Source organism: Bidens hawaiensis, unplaced genomic scaffold (genome assembly GCF_021521415.1).
Source record: "Bidens hawaiensis isolate Kalapana, Puna unplaced genomic scaffold, B.hawaiensis_p1.1 tig00000888_1, whole genome shotgun sequence".
Classification (NCBI taxonomy): Eukaryota; Viridiplantae; Streptophyta; class Magnoliopsida; order Asterales; family Asteraceae; genus Bidens; species Bidens hawaiensis.
In genome coordinates this window covers 1,300,624-1,315,238 of record NW_027491051.1, presented here as the reverse complement: position 1 = coordinate 1,315,238, position 14,615 = coordinate 1,300,624, and positions in this window count along the sequence as shown.

Below are 14,615 nucleotides of genomic sequence, written 5' to 3'. Positions count from 1 at the left end.
GGAAAGATGATGAAAGAGAGAGGGAGGCCTCGAGTGTTGTTAGATCTGTGAAAGTTGATGATAGGAGGAGGGGCCGAGGTGGGTGCAACTATAAGTCCTTCAAAGGACATGACCCTCCGAAGCTGACTGGTTTGGAAGACGCAATCGCTACTCTCTAATGGATAACCACAATGGACAAGGTTATTCGCATTAGCGAGTGCCATCCCGACCAAGCTGTTTGTTATGCCACCCAATCATTTAGTGAGGAGGCTATGTATTGGTGGGAGTCGATCGAGCAGAGGAAGAGCCAAAAAGAAATCAAAGCGCTGAAGTGGGAGGACCTGAAGGAACTAATGATGAAGAAGTTCTGTGCTGACGCAGAAGTTGAGAGGACGGAGATGAAGTTCCTAAACTTGAAAGATGGGGCGATGACACATCGTGAGTACACCACAGAGTTCAACTGAATGTCTAGGTTGGTACCCGATATGGTCAACACTGAGGCTAAGAGAATCAAGTGCTATGTGAGGGGATTGCCGAAGAAAGTCCGAGTACTAGTCAGGGCGAATAAACCAGCTACTTTTGACTCTGCTATAGAACTCGCAGAGATGGTTTATGAGGACCTGGCGGTAGATGAAGTTGTGGCAGGGGAAGAAAAGAAAGATAAGAAGTGGGTCAATCATGCTAAACGACCCGGTAATCAGCTATGGAAATCCAAAGACAAGAAACAGAAGGTGTGGGAAAAGAATTCGTGCAAGACTTGCGGTAAGATGCACGGTGGCGAGTGCAAGTGGGGCACTGGTTCTGATGTGTGCCATAAGTGTGGGAAATCCCATGGTGGGGAATGCCGGTTAGGGTCAAATGCATGTTACAAGTGTGGGAAGGTGGGGCATTTTGCTCAAGACTGCCATGCAAAGCCCGCGTGTTATAGGTGCGGTCAGACTGGTCACCTAGCGAGGGCTTGCACGGGCGGTGAAACTGGAGGAGGTGAAAAGAAGGATGCTGATCAGGCCAGACCAAGAACTAGAGCCTACATGCTGACTCAAGAGCAAGCCAAGCTGATCCTGGATGTCATGACAGGTACGTTTCTAGTAAACGGTATATCCGCTTCAGTATTATTTGATTCTGGTGCGAACAAGAGTTTCGTAGCCACACCATTCAGTAAATTAGCTAAAATGAAATTTTGCCGAGTGTCTGAAACTTTTATTATAGAAACCGCTAGTGATACATCAGTTAAAATACTGAGAAAGGTTAAGGACTGTAAGATAGAGTTAGAGGGACATGAGTTCCCTGTTACTTTGTATGTTATGACCTTAGGAGGGTTCGATGTGGTTTTGGGAATGGATTGATTGTCTGAGTATGAAGTTCAGATAGCGTGTAAGAGTAGGATAATAAGGTTAAAGTCCTTGGATGGTAGTGGCGGTGACGGTTTATGGTGATCAGGAAAGTTCTGGGCTAAATGTCATTTCGATGATAAAAGCCGAGGGTTTGTTAAGGCGACAGTGCGGTCCCTACCTGGCGTATGTTGTCAACGCTACGGCCGAGAAAAAAGAAATGAAAGATGTTCCTATTGTGCGCGACTACCCAGAAGTATTCCCAGAGGATCTTCCAGGGTTGCCACCAGAGCGAGATATAGAATTCCAGATAGACTTAGTACCAGGAGCCCAACCCGTCGCAAAAGCGCCTTACCGTCTAGCACCGTCCGAGATGAAAGAACTGATGTCCCAACTGGAAGAACTCCTCGACAAAGGTTTCATAAGGCCAAGTGTTTCCGCGTGGGGCGCACCCGTATTATTCATGAAGAAGAAGGACGGTAGTATGAGAATGTGCATAGATTATCGCGAGCTGAACAAGCTTATGGTAAAGAATAGATACCCCTTGCCAAGGATTGATGATCTGTTCGACCAACTGCAAGGTTCAAGTTGGTTCTCACGGATAGATCTCAGGTCAGGCTATCATCATCTGAAAGTGAAAGAGGCAGACATCCCTAAGATAACGTTTTGGACGCGGTATGGACACTACGAGTTTCTCGTGATGTCATTTGGTCTAACGAATGCTCCTACAACATTTATGGACTTGATGAATGGGGTGTGTCGGCCAATGTTGGATACGTCAGTTATTGTCTTCATCGACGATATATTGATTTATTCAAAGAGTGAGTCTAATCATGCCGGGCATCTGAGGGAAATATTGGAAGTTTTGAAGGAAGAGAAGTTGTATGCTAAGTTTTTAAAATGCGCATCCTGGTTGCGAGAAGTGCAATTTCTAGGTCATGTGATAAATCCGGAAGGGATTACCGTGGACCCAGCTAAAATTGAGGCAATAACGAATTGGAAGACTCCACAGAATCCGACTGATATACGAAGCTTCCTAGGGTTAGCTGGCTACTATAGGAGATTCATCGAAGGTTTCTCCAAGATAGTCGCACCGTTGACCGGTATGACCCAAAAGTCGATAGTATTCAGTTGGGGTAAGTTTCAAGAGGAGGCTTTTCAGGAGTTAAAGAAGAGACTCACGCAAGCTCCAATCCTTGCTTTACCCGATGGTGACGAGTATTTGGTTGTTTGTACTGATGCTTCGCATCGTGGGTTAGGTTGCGTGTTGATGCAACAAGGAAATGTGATAGCTTACGCGTCTAGACAGTTGAAAGTCCATGAGAGTACTTATCTGACACATGATTTAGAGCTAGTAGCAGTAGTGCATGCCTTAAAGATATGGAGGCATTACCCGTATGGTACTAAGTGTACTATTTATACGGATCATAAAAGTTTAAAGTACTTCTTCGAGCAGAAAGAGCTGAACATGAGATAGAGGAGGTGGTTAGAACTGATTAAGGATTACAACTGTGACATTAAATGCTATCATGGTAAAGCTAATGTGGTCGCCGGCGCGCTAAGTCGTAAGAACGAGGAAGTCATTGCAACAGTGAAGTCATACCAATTGATTATGAATTCAAGTCTTTTTGAAGAAATCATCAAAGTACAGTCAGAAGTGCTGGTAGATGAAGGGCTAGTGAAGAAGGAAAGGATTTTCGGTCAGAAGGACGAGTTGATGGAAAACACTCATGGTGTTAAGACTAGGTTTGACCGTATGTGGATTCCACACCATGGAGATCTCAGAGGTCGAATCTTAGATGAAGCTCATAAGTCAAGATATTCGATTCACCCAGGGGATACTAAGATGTACCAAGATTTGAAAAGAGACTATTGGTGGCCGGGAATGAAGAATGATGTAGTAAGTTATGTCAGTAAGTGCTTAACTTGTTTACAAGTCAAAGCAGAGCACCAGAAGCCTTATGGGAAGATGCAACCGCTTGAGATACCTGAATGGAAATGGGAACACATCACTATGGATTTCATAACTAAGCTACCTCTTACAGCTAAGCATCATGATACCATTTGGGTGATTGTGGACCGTTTGACCAAGAGTGCTCACTTTCTGCTCATACTAGAGGCTATCTCGTCAGAAACATTAGCAAGCTTGTTCATTAAAGAGGTTGTATCTAAGCATGGAGTACCGTTATCGATCGTGTCCGATAGAGATACCCAATTTACTTCGAGGTTCTGGAAGAAGTTCCATGAAGCCATGGGAACAAGAATGAACATCAGTACGGCGTATCATCCTCAAACAGATGGACAGTCTGAAAGGACGATCCAAACCCTTCAGGATATGCTACGTGCTTGCGTTCTAGATTTTGGAGGAAGTTGGGATGATCATCTGCATCTAGCAGAATTCTCCTATAACAACAGTTACCATTCAAGTATTGGTATGCCACCATTTGAGATGCTCTACGGTAGACGATGTAGAACCCCGGTATGTTAGGGAGAGATTGGTCAGAAGGAGATGGGAAGTTTGGAAGTGGTTCAAGAAACATATTCAAAGTTTGATCTGATTAAAGCAAGAATGATAGCTGCTCAAGACCCACAAAAGTCTTATGCTGATAAGCGGTGACGACCGATTGAGTTTAACATTGGTGACAATGTGATGCTTAAGGTCTCGCTTTGGAAAGGAATTATCCGTTTTAGAAAGAGGGGGAAGTTGAGTCCAAGGTATATTGGACCGTTTAAGATTATAGATCGGGTGGGTGAAGTGGCTTATAAGCTGGAATTGCCAGAATAGTTTGAAGGAATTCATTCAACCTTCCATGTTTCTCATCTGAGGAAATGTCTGGCGGATGACACGTCTCATGTGCCTTTGATGGACATTGAGGTTGATGAACAGTTGAATTACATCGAGCAACCGATCGAGATAGTTGACCGCAAGGAGAAGCAACTTCGTCACAAGGTTATACCTTTAGTAAAGGTGATATGGAAGTATCGCAAGGGTTCAGATGCTACTTGGGAAGCTGAGGATGAGATGCACAAGTTTTACCCGAATTTGTTTATGTAATAGTTAGGTTTCGGGGACGAAACCTCTTTAAGGAGGGAAGACTTATAACATCCTACTTTTGGTTATAATAATAAAAAAAATTTTGTTTATTTTATAGTGTGTCGTTATCAGTTTAAATAAATAAACTAGTAGAAGGTGGGCTTGGATTTTAAAAGATAAAATAAAAGATGGAATGGGCCTTAGGTCCATGGGCTTAAGGGAGTATAAATACCCTTAAACCCTAAATCTTTCCATTTCAATCCATCTCTACACCATATCCTACACCTTGGAAAACATACACAAACCCGAACCAAGATCCTAAGGCGAAAACCCGAGCTTGTTGGTGCTGGAACACTGTGACAGACCAAAACAACATCAAAGACCAGCTCGTGTCGTATACCGACTCGTTTAAGGTACATTTATGACTTGCACTTGTTTGTTTAGGTTCGGATTTCATCTAGAAGTCATAGATCTAGGTGTATATTGTAGAAACGAATCCAACTCAACAAACCTCACTAAAATTGGTTAAGATTTGATAGGTTAATCGATTGATAAATGATCCGTACCTATATATGTTCAAATCGCACCCTTTAAACACAAATGTTTGGCCGATTTGATGAGTAGGGTTTTTAGGCGATGTGATTACAAGTTCATGGATACCAAACTCGTGTTATTTCGTTGAGATTTGAGGTGCTAATTGCAGATCTGGATACGTTTGACTGCGGATGTTCTTATCAATTTTGACTTTGACCCTATAGTCTAAGATTTGGATAAGAACTGTTGGTAGTTCGTTACGGATGATCAATTCGTTACGCGTACATAACGAATGGAACGTTTGACTGCGGATGTTCTTATCAATTTTGACTTTGACCCTATAATCAAAGATTTGGATAAGAACTGTTGGTAGTTCGTTACGGATGATCAATTCGTTACGCGTACATAACGAATGGAACTCATTCGTGTAAATGGATAACGAATCTATCCATTCGTTATACTAAAATAATGAACTAGACAGCGAACCAAATCTCGAATCAGTTCACAAACCAGATAACGAATCAGGCGATTCGTTACTCACCAATTCGTTAAGATAAAGTAACGAATCAGGGCTTGTTCAGATAACGAATTGGAATGACGAATCAGATGATGATCAGATGACGAATCAGTTAACGAACTAGATTATGAAAGTAACGAATTAGTTAACGAATCGGGCTTAATTCATTATAGAAAATGAGTTAGCGAATTAGAAAAATAATTCAAAATTCTAATGGAAAATGTGTTATGCCTTATATGATTTATGTATGAATGAATGCTTGACAATGCATTAACGATCTTCGGATATTGCATGCACTGTTAAGGGATAGTTAAAGATATGATTGATATATATGCATATGGTATATAGATGATGTATGTACGTATGGAAGGCATAATTATGAAAGTAGATAAAGGTATGGTTAGAAAGGGAACGGACCCTAATAATATCCGCGAATGTAGGGAACGGACCCTAATAATATCCGCGAATGTAGGTAACAGACCTTAATAACATCCGCGAATGAAGAGAACGGACCCTAATAATATCCGCGAAGTTAGGGAACAGACCCTAATAATATCTGCGAATGCTTAAGGACGAGGTATATGTATAGGTGTATGTATAAAAGGTAAGAAGGAAAGTATGATAGTATGAACGTACGAAGAAAGGTAAATAACTATGTATGAATATGTATATTCGGGCGCGTATATAAGAATGTGTAAGGACGTATTGTATGCTACCTGATTAACTAGAACTCACTCAGCGTAGCTGACTTTTAGTATGCACGCAGGTGAGTAGAATGAGGCAGCTAGCTTGAGCGGGGCACATGGTAGAAGAATAAGAGTCTGGCATCTGAAGACTTGATATGTTACGTTTTGATTTTGAAAGACAAGATGAATGTTTTAAGACATGTTATGACTTATTATGTAATGTTTTATGAAAGTTTTAATATTCCGCAAATGTTGTAATTAACTATGATATTCGGAACTGTGTTTATGAGTAAATCCAACGTCCAATGTGAGGCACCGGTAACGGGGCCTTACATAGGATACACTCACTGTTAAGAACATCCAATTGGTTCAACATGGTGATATATGTTGGCTCCATCTTGCTATTGGTGAAAAATAAAAAAAAACAAAAAAATCATTTAGGAACAATAACACTTTTAAGCCAAAAAATGAATACAAAAATGGACGATATAAAATCAACATAAAATAAAAAACTTAGACACAATGCTAATCATTTTTGCTAAAGAGGGTTTGATGGTGTTAGAATTACCGTATGAAAGTTAAGTATTTATACGGATTGAATTATGGGAGACTGAATTATAGAAGGAAGGTATACATGGAATTAGTTAGAAACAAAAAATTATGGAATTTCAAAAATTTCAAAAAACTTAAAGTAAGAACGAAAAGTAGGGGATTAGGATTAATGTATTTTCAAATTTTGAATTTACTAAAATGTAATGTTCCAAAATTATATTATTATAAATGTAATATTATTTAATTTAAATGTTGACTATATTTAAACATACATAAATAAACTTATTAATGTAAATATATAAGGTACTAATTTATTTATTTACAATAATATAGTTAATCATCAATTATAACACCATATATGTAATTTATAAAAGAACAATGTCTATAATATATAAAATTATAATAAATTCTGGTATAATGAACTACTGAATCATATGATTGAAAGTTATAAAAATACTCAACATAATATAATTAATCAACATTTAATTAATTATGTAATTCATATAAGGTGTAAAAAATAAGTTACTAATTTTGTTTTTATGTATTAACATTAACACAATTTTAATACAATTGAACACTAATTATCAAATCCAATATAATCAATTAGAATATTTAAAATCAGCACCATATATTTAAATCAATAATTGCTAAATTTAGAATCAGTCAATAGGTCAACATTTGTATTTATAGTAAATCTTAAGGATGGTTAATCAAGGGTCAAGTTATTCTATAAAGGGGAATAAAAATGAGAAGGATGAGAAACCATAATTAATTGACATGTGTCAAGTAGGGACTAAAGGAAAAAAGGGTATAAAAGTAATATTACACATTTTCTCTCTTCACATGCAAGTCACATGTTAATTCCCCCCATCATTTTTAAACGTTTATAACTTCTTCATATGGTTTTTTAAAAAAAAAAAAATTCACCATAATAACAAGCGTTTTTTTTTACATTTAATATGAGTGTAATTTTGTTATATAAGAATAAAAAATAATTTACGTCATTGTGTCTTTTTGCTTGCCATTGTGTCTTTTTTCATCATTGTGTCTTTCTGTTTATTATTGTGTTTTTTCTCCCAGCATCCTTGATGGTTCAACATCCTTCTTCACGCTTCCCCCAGCTTCAGTACACTCTCTGGCCATGTGGCCCGTTTTACCACACCTGAAACACGCCGGCTTCTCGCTACACTCATGAGCATAGTGCCCCACCTTTCCGCACTTATAACAGGCGTTTGACCCTACTCTGCGTTTGGCCCCACCATCTGATCCCTTACCCCAGTTGCACTCACCAACGTGCATTTTACCACACGTCTTGCACGATCTCTTCTCCCACACTTTCTGCCTCTTTTCCTTGGAGTTCCAAAACTGATTACCGGGTCGTTTGACATTGACCCATTTCTTATCTTTCTTCTCTTTTTCTACCACGACATCATCCACAACCAGGTCTTCATAAACCATCTCTGCGAGTTCGATAGCAGAGTCAAAAGTAGCAGGTTTATTCGCCCTGACTAGCATGCGAACTTTATGTGGCAATCCCCTCACATAACACTTGATTCTCTTAGCCTCAGTGTTAACCATATCGGGTACCAACCTAGACATTCGGTTGAACTCTGTGGTATATTCACGATGTGTCATCGTCCCAACTTTCAAGTTCAGGAACTTCATCTCAGCCCTCTCAACCTCGGTGTCAGCATAAAATTTCTTCATAACCAGTTCTTTCAGATCCTCCCACCTCATAACCTTGATTTCCCCTCGACTCCTTCTCCGCTCAATCGATTCCCACCAATAAATCGCCTTATCTTCAAACGATTGGGTGGCATAACCGACAGCCTGATCAGGACGACACTCGCTAATGCGGATAACCTTGTCCATAGTGGTTATCAATTAAAGAGTAGCGATTGCGTCACCCAACCCAGACAGCTTCGGCGGGTTGCATCCCTTGAAGGACTTATAGTTGCACCCACCTCGGCCCCTCTTCCTATCATCAACCTTCACAGACCTTACCACACTCGAAGCCTCCCTCTCCTTCGTCATCTTTCCTACCACTTCCTCGCGCTCCTTCCGCAGTTCTTTCACGGCCTCAAGCAGACCCCTCCGGGTTCAAGTTCTTCACAGCAGTGGCTATAGCTTGAACAATAGCTGCTTGGATTAAGGGATCGAGTTGAACCCCTTCATTGTTGTTAATGTTTCCTCCAGCTACGCTTCCTTCTTCTCCCGTGATAGAAGCTGCCTCCACAGAAGGTTGTCGGACCACACGTGGCCTACCACGACGTCCAGTGCGACCTCCTGCTCCAACAACAGCTCTAAATCCAGACATCGTATTCTGGAAAGGAAAACACAAACATCATCATTCAAGGAACTATTTAGTACAAGGATAGTAAGGCTAATAGGTAATAACAGTGGCTAGCTGTGATTAGCTAATCACGTTACTTTCCGTGTCTTACACACTTCCTCTCATGAGTCTATTTGTGCTGGTTCTACTCTAAATAGTTAATCAATCGAACAATCAATTAATACTATCCCTAACATTCACCTATCCTTTCTTTAACAATCAAACTAACATTAACATACATATTTAACCATACACTTTACCTTTACTGAGCTTGCTTGAGTGACACATGGCTATCTTGAACTGGCATCTTCCTTCTTTTCTTACTTAAACTGCATTCTCTGTTCAAGTCTAAGCATGTAGGATGCTTAAATCTCTCGAACTTTGCTCTGATACCAACTTGTAAGGCCCCCTTACCGGTGCCTGACATTTGGACGTTGGATTTACTCATTAACGCAGTTCTAAACATCATAGTTAATTAAGACATTCGTGGAATATTAAACTTCAACCAGAATATATTACATAGCTTTCAAATCTTATCATAATAAACATTCAAAGTAGTTTAAACATAAAACATTGTCTTTGTAATAATATAATACTTCATTGAGATGGCAGTATCTTCAATTCCATGCCATGTGTTCCCCTCAAGCGAGTTGCCTCATTCTACTCACCTGCGTGCATACTAAAAGTCAGCTACGCTGAGTGAGTTCTAGTTAATCATACCACATACAACACATTCATAACACATACTTTCACATTTACATAACCATACCTTACGTTTTAAAGAGCATTACGCCCTATAACCTTCGCATATATTATTAGGGTATGCAACCCTTTAACCTTCGCATATATTACTAGGGTATGCAACCCTTTAACCTTCGCATACATTATTAGGGTATGCAACCCTTTATCCTTCACATATATTATTAGGGTACGCAACCCTTTAACCTTCGCATATATTATTAGGGTATGCAACCATTTAACCTTACCTTACCTTTAAGTATCATATCCATACATTTAATACCATACACAACGTAATCGTACATACTCCCTTATTCACATACACATATCATACATACTACCCTATACTTGCCTTAACAATACGTGCAATACCCGAAGGTCGTTCACGTACTATCAAGCATACATACATAACTATCATGAAATACACTTACCATTTAAGGTAAGTGTATTAACATTCACATCGAGTATGCACACAGCCCCGAAAACATAACAAGGAAATGGGGCTAGAAACTGACCTGAACACGGTTACGCTCACGGTTAATCGTTATTCCTTTCTTGAGCTGTGCACGACTAACTATATAACTATTACACGTATCAATCAACTATCGCTATCTATATTTTGTTTCTAGTTCAATTATAACCCACAACGAACGGGGGTCCGGGGGCAGCGCCCCTGGCTGCAGGGTTCTAGGGGCGGCAGCCCCTAGTGGGGTCCAAGAGGCAGAGCCCCTGGCTGGGGTTGAGCTGCCAGGTCAGTTTGGAAAATTTTATTTTCATTAACTGTCTTAACACATTTTTCATTAGAATTTTAAATTATTCTTCTAATTCTTTAACTCATTCTTCATAATGAATTAAGTCGGATTCGCTATCAGATTCTTTACCTTGTATTTATGAGCGGACATAAATGTAAGCGAACATACATGTTAAGCGGACTTAACTTAAGCGAACTTAACTTAGCGAACTTAACTTAAGCGAACTTAACTTAAGCGAATTTATCATTAAGCGAACTTAACATTCGGCGAACTTCTCATTAAACGAACTTATCATCAGGCGAACTTGTATGAGGTGAACTTATATGTTAAGCGAACATATCAGTGGGCGAACTTAGCTGAGGGAGAACTTGAATGTGCAGTACTAGCTACGGGTTTGGTCTTAACCCACTAATCGTTTATGTTTTAATGTATAAACCTCGGATATGATCTTGACCATTTCCGTAAACGTTCCCATGGCCAATTTCGGATAAGACTTGACCCGAAAAAGCATAAAGTTTGGACCTTTAGGCTTAAAACATTCAATACTAGATTTAAGATTTATTTTAAACAAGCCGCACCTATTTTGTAGGTCCATTAAGTTCATTTTAGCATCAAGTTTACAACTTTACGTTTCATTTACATCCGATCTATTCTCGTTCTATGTTTCAAGGCTAAACGTTTATAAAAACGTAAACTTTAAGATCAAGAACATACCTTTACGTGTTCGTTTGGTCTTGGTTAGCTTGTTTATGAACTCTAAATCTTGTATATAGCTCGTGTAATAAAGATCTAATGCCAACTAATGTCTGTTTGGTCTCAAATCTCTATTGTCTCTCTCGGCCGTATATATGGTGTAGGTGTATGTGTGTTTTTGAGTGTGTAGAGAATAAGATGGAAAGAAATGAGGATTTAGGGTTTTAGAGTGGTTTAAGGGGGTATTTATATCCCTTAAAGCCCATGTTTCAAGGCTAAACGTTTATAAAAATGTAAACTTTAAGATCAAGAACATACCTTTACGTGTTCGTTTGGTCTCGGTTAGCTTGTTTATGAACTCTAAATCTTGTATATAGCTCGTGTAATAAAGATCTAATACCAACTAACGTCCGTTTGGTCTCAAATCTCTCTTGTCTCTCTCGACCGTATATATGGTGTATGTGTATGTGTGTAGAGAATAAGATGGAAAGAAATGAGGATTTAGGGTTTTAGAGTGGTTTAAGGGGGTATTTATATCTCTTAAAGCCCATATACTTAAGGCCCATTACCCTTTAATCCATCTTAATTAATCCAAGTCCATGATTCTTCTTTATTCAACACTAATTAATTATTTAACACACGACAATTTAACGCAACTCTCTTTTTTTAATATTAGAATATTTAGGATGTTACATAATTATTAATTATAATTATTAAGTGAAACATAATTATAAAAGATTCAAAATTCAAAATTAAACATTAAATGAAAGATGAAAGAGAATACTTTAAGAGAATTGATGAATCTTATTTAAATTTATTATTGATTTATTTTATTAAGATGAAAATTAGAGAAGTCGTTGATATACATGGAAACTATAACCAACAACCAATAGGAAGAGTGGAAATATAATTAAAGCCTATTGCTTTAATAGTATAGTTAGATTTAGAATGAGTCAATCGGTCAAGATCATTATTTATAGTAAACCTTAAGGATGCTTAATCAAATACTTAATACTTAATCAAATAATATACATTAATTAAAATATAGAAATTCCATAATTAAAGAATTACTTAATCAAATGGGTGATTCATTCCTAAATTTTCATATTTGTATGAGTCAATCGGTGAATTTCATAAATTTTCAGAAATGTAATATTAGAACCAATTATACTAAAGTTAAATCCGTAATCTCTGCATATTGAATCCTAAAGTTAAGCCGATTGAAAGAGGGATTTGGGTGATTAGGTTAATGGCCTATTGAAAGAGGGATTTGGATGTAAATTAAGGAAACTGGGTATTCATGTTGAAACAATTGAATATTGAAAACCGAGTTTTGAAACTTAAAGTTAAATGCTTACATTAATTATTAGTAATTGAATTTCTTTTTGATTTATTTAATTGTTAAGAAAATTAGAAAAGTATAAGATATATTTGGGAACAAAAGGAATTGACCAATAGAGAAGGGCCATGTGGAGGCAATCTCATTTGTTTTAATAGTATAGTAGGATGTGAGGTTGTATTTAAAGTATGTCTAACTTGTTTGAATAAGCAAAATATATAATGTGAGGTTATATCTCACCGACACGAAATATAGTTCAATGGGGGCATGATATTTCTTTTTATTCAATTTTTGCAAAATGTTTATTGTATATTTATAAAAGCGTCGTTCTTTTGCTTATAATAATTCATTTATGAAAAATATAAAACCATGTAACTTCTTCTTTGTTTATCATAATTAAAAACAAAGTTTATTAGAGTATTCTCAGCCCATTCCCTACCATATATTCATATATAATATATATCATATAATTACACTAAAAATCGCTATATTTTCTCTCTCATGTTTAATTAAATAATACTTTTATACTTTTATTATTATCTTTTCTCTCTCTTCCACTCACAACCACTTCTAGAAAATATTAAAATATTATACTGTATGAATAGTGAAACCTCAAATTTAACTTTCTCATATAACATTTTCTCTCTCCTCTACTCACAACTACTTATAACCATACCATATAATTTACAAAACCCTCTTACATAAATATAGGGAATAGGCTGAGGATGCTCTTAATTCACCAAAAATAAAGATCGCCAATGTTTTATAGAAAAGTTTTATTATGATACTACTTACAAAACAGGTAAATTTCAAGTAAATTCAAGATGTGATCTAATTTATTGTCATAAATCACACCCCACACCGCCCAAAGCACCACGTAGAGCGTTAATTGTGGCTGTCTAATTGACCACGACTGATCGGCGTTGTCGATGATTTGATCGTCACAGGTTGTCGTTGACCATCATTGCCGCGTATGAGCCACGTTTAGATCTTTACGTGGCGTATATGGCCAATTCAATTATTCAGCCAGAAAGCTCCTCCCCCTCTTGTAGTATATATTGGCATGCATACATGCAACATGCATATACAAACTGTCTGAAACCCCAAGGCAAGAAAATGCCTTGGTTGTTGGACGGTTTTTTTTGGGGGCCGCCGGGGACAAATGAGGAGTCAAATGTTCCAGATTTGAATCTGGCGCCGCCGGGATTTGTAGATTATGACGGGGAGGCGGCGTTACCAAATTTGAACCAGGGATATTGGTTTTTAACTCTCAACTTTTACATGTTGGTTGATAACACTCCAAACTTTCAATTTGTTACCCACCACTCCTAACTTTCTCTCTATTTTCTTGTACCACTCCCCGTCTAATATTACACTAACCTCGTTAGTGTTTTGGACAAAAAACGTCATTCAAATTAGTTGAGGGGGTTAAAAAGAAATCTAAATACCACTAACTCTAATATTCAATACAAAAAAGAAAAATAAACAATATATAAAAACAAAAGAAACTATATATATAATTGAAACACACTAGTGATTAACGTGACTTTGAAGCCTTTGAGTGCTCTCGCCGGAAAGTGTAAGACAGACACAACATCATTAACACCAAAATGACTTCACGGTACCGGATGCCTTTAACAACTAATCTCATTGGTGAAGATATTCTCTCCAGAATGTTGTCACTAGACTTCCAGCAGCCTCTTTGCGGCGTCTGTAGAGGAGGAAAATGATTGTGGTTGGCGACCAGTGAAGGTAAAGAAAGGACGGTGGCGATTCATATCTTTCTCTCCCTCTAAAATCGAGAATAACAGGAATCGGGAAGCATCATAGGCGTGTTGGTTGTTAAGAACTGAAGATTAGATTTGAATAAGCATTGGAGAGTTTATTGATTAAAATTTATATTGTGTCGTTTTGTTGTGCACGTTCCTGCTTGGAGGGAGGTTTTGGATCCATTTCGCATTGATTTAGTTGTGATAAAGTTTTTTGAATGGCAGTTTTTGTCCAAAACACTGACAAGGTTAGTGTAATGTTAGACGGGGAGTGGTACTAGAAAATAGAGCGAAAGTTAGGAGTGATGGGTAACAAATTGAAAGTTTGGAGTGTTATCTATCAACGGGTGAAAGTTAAG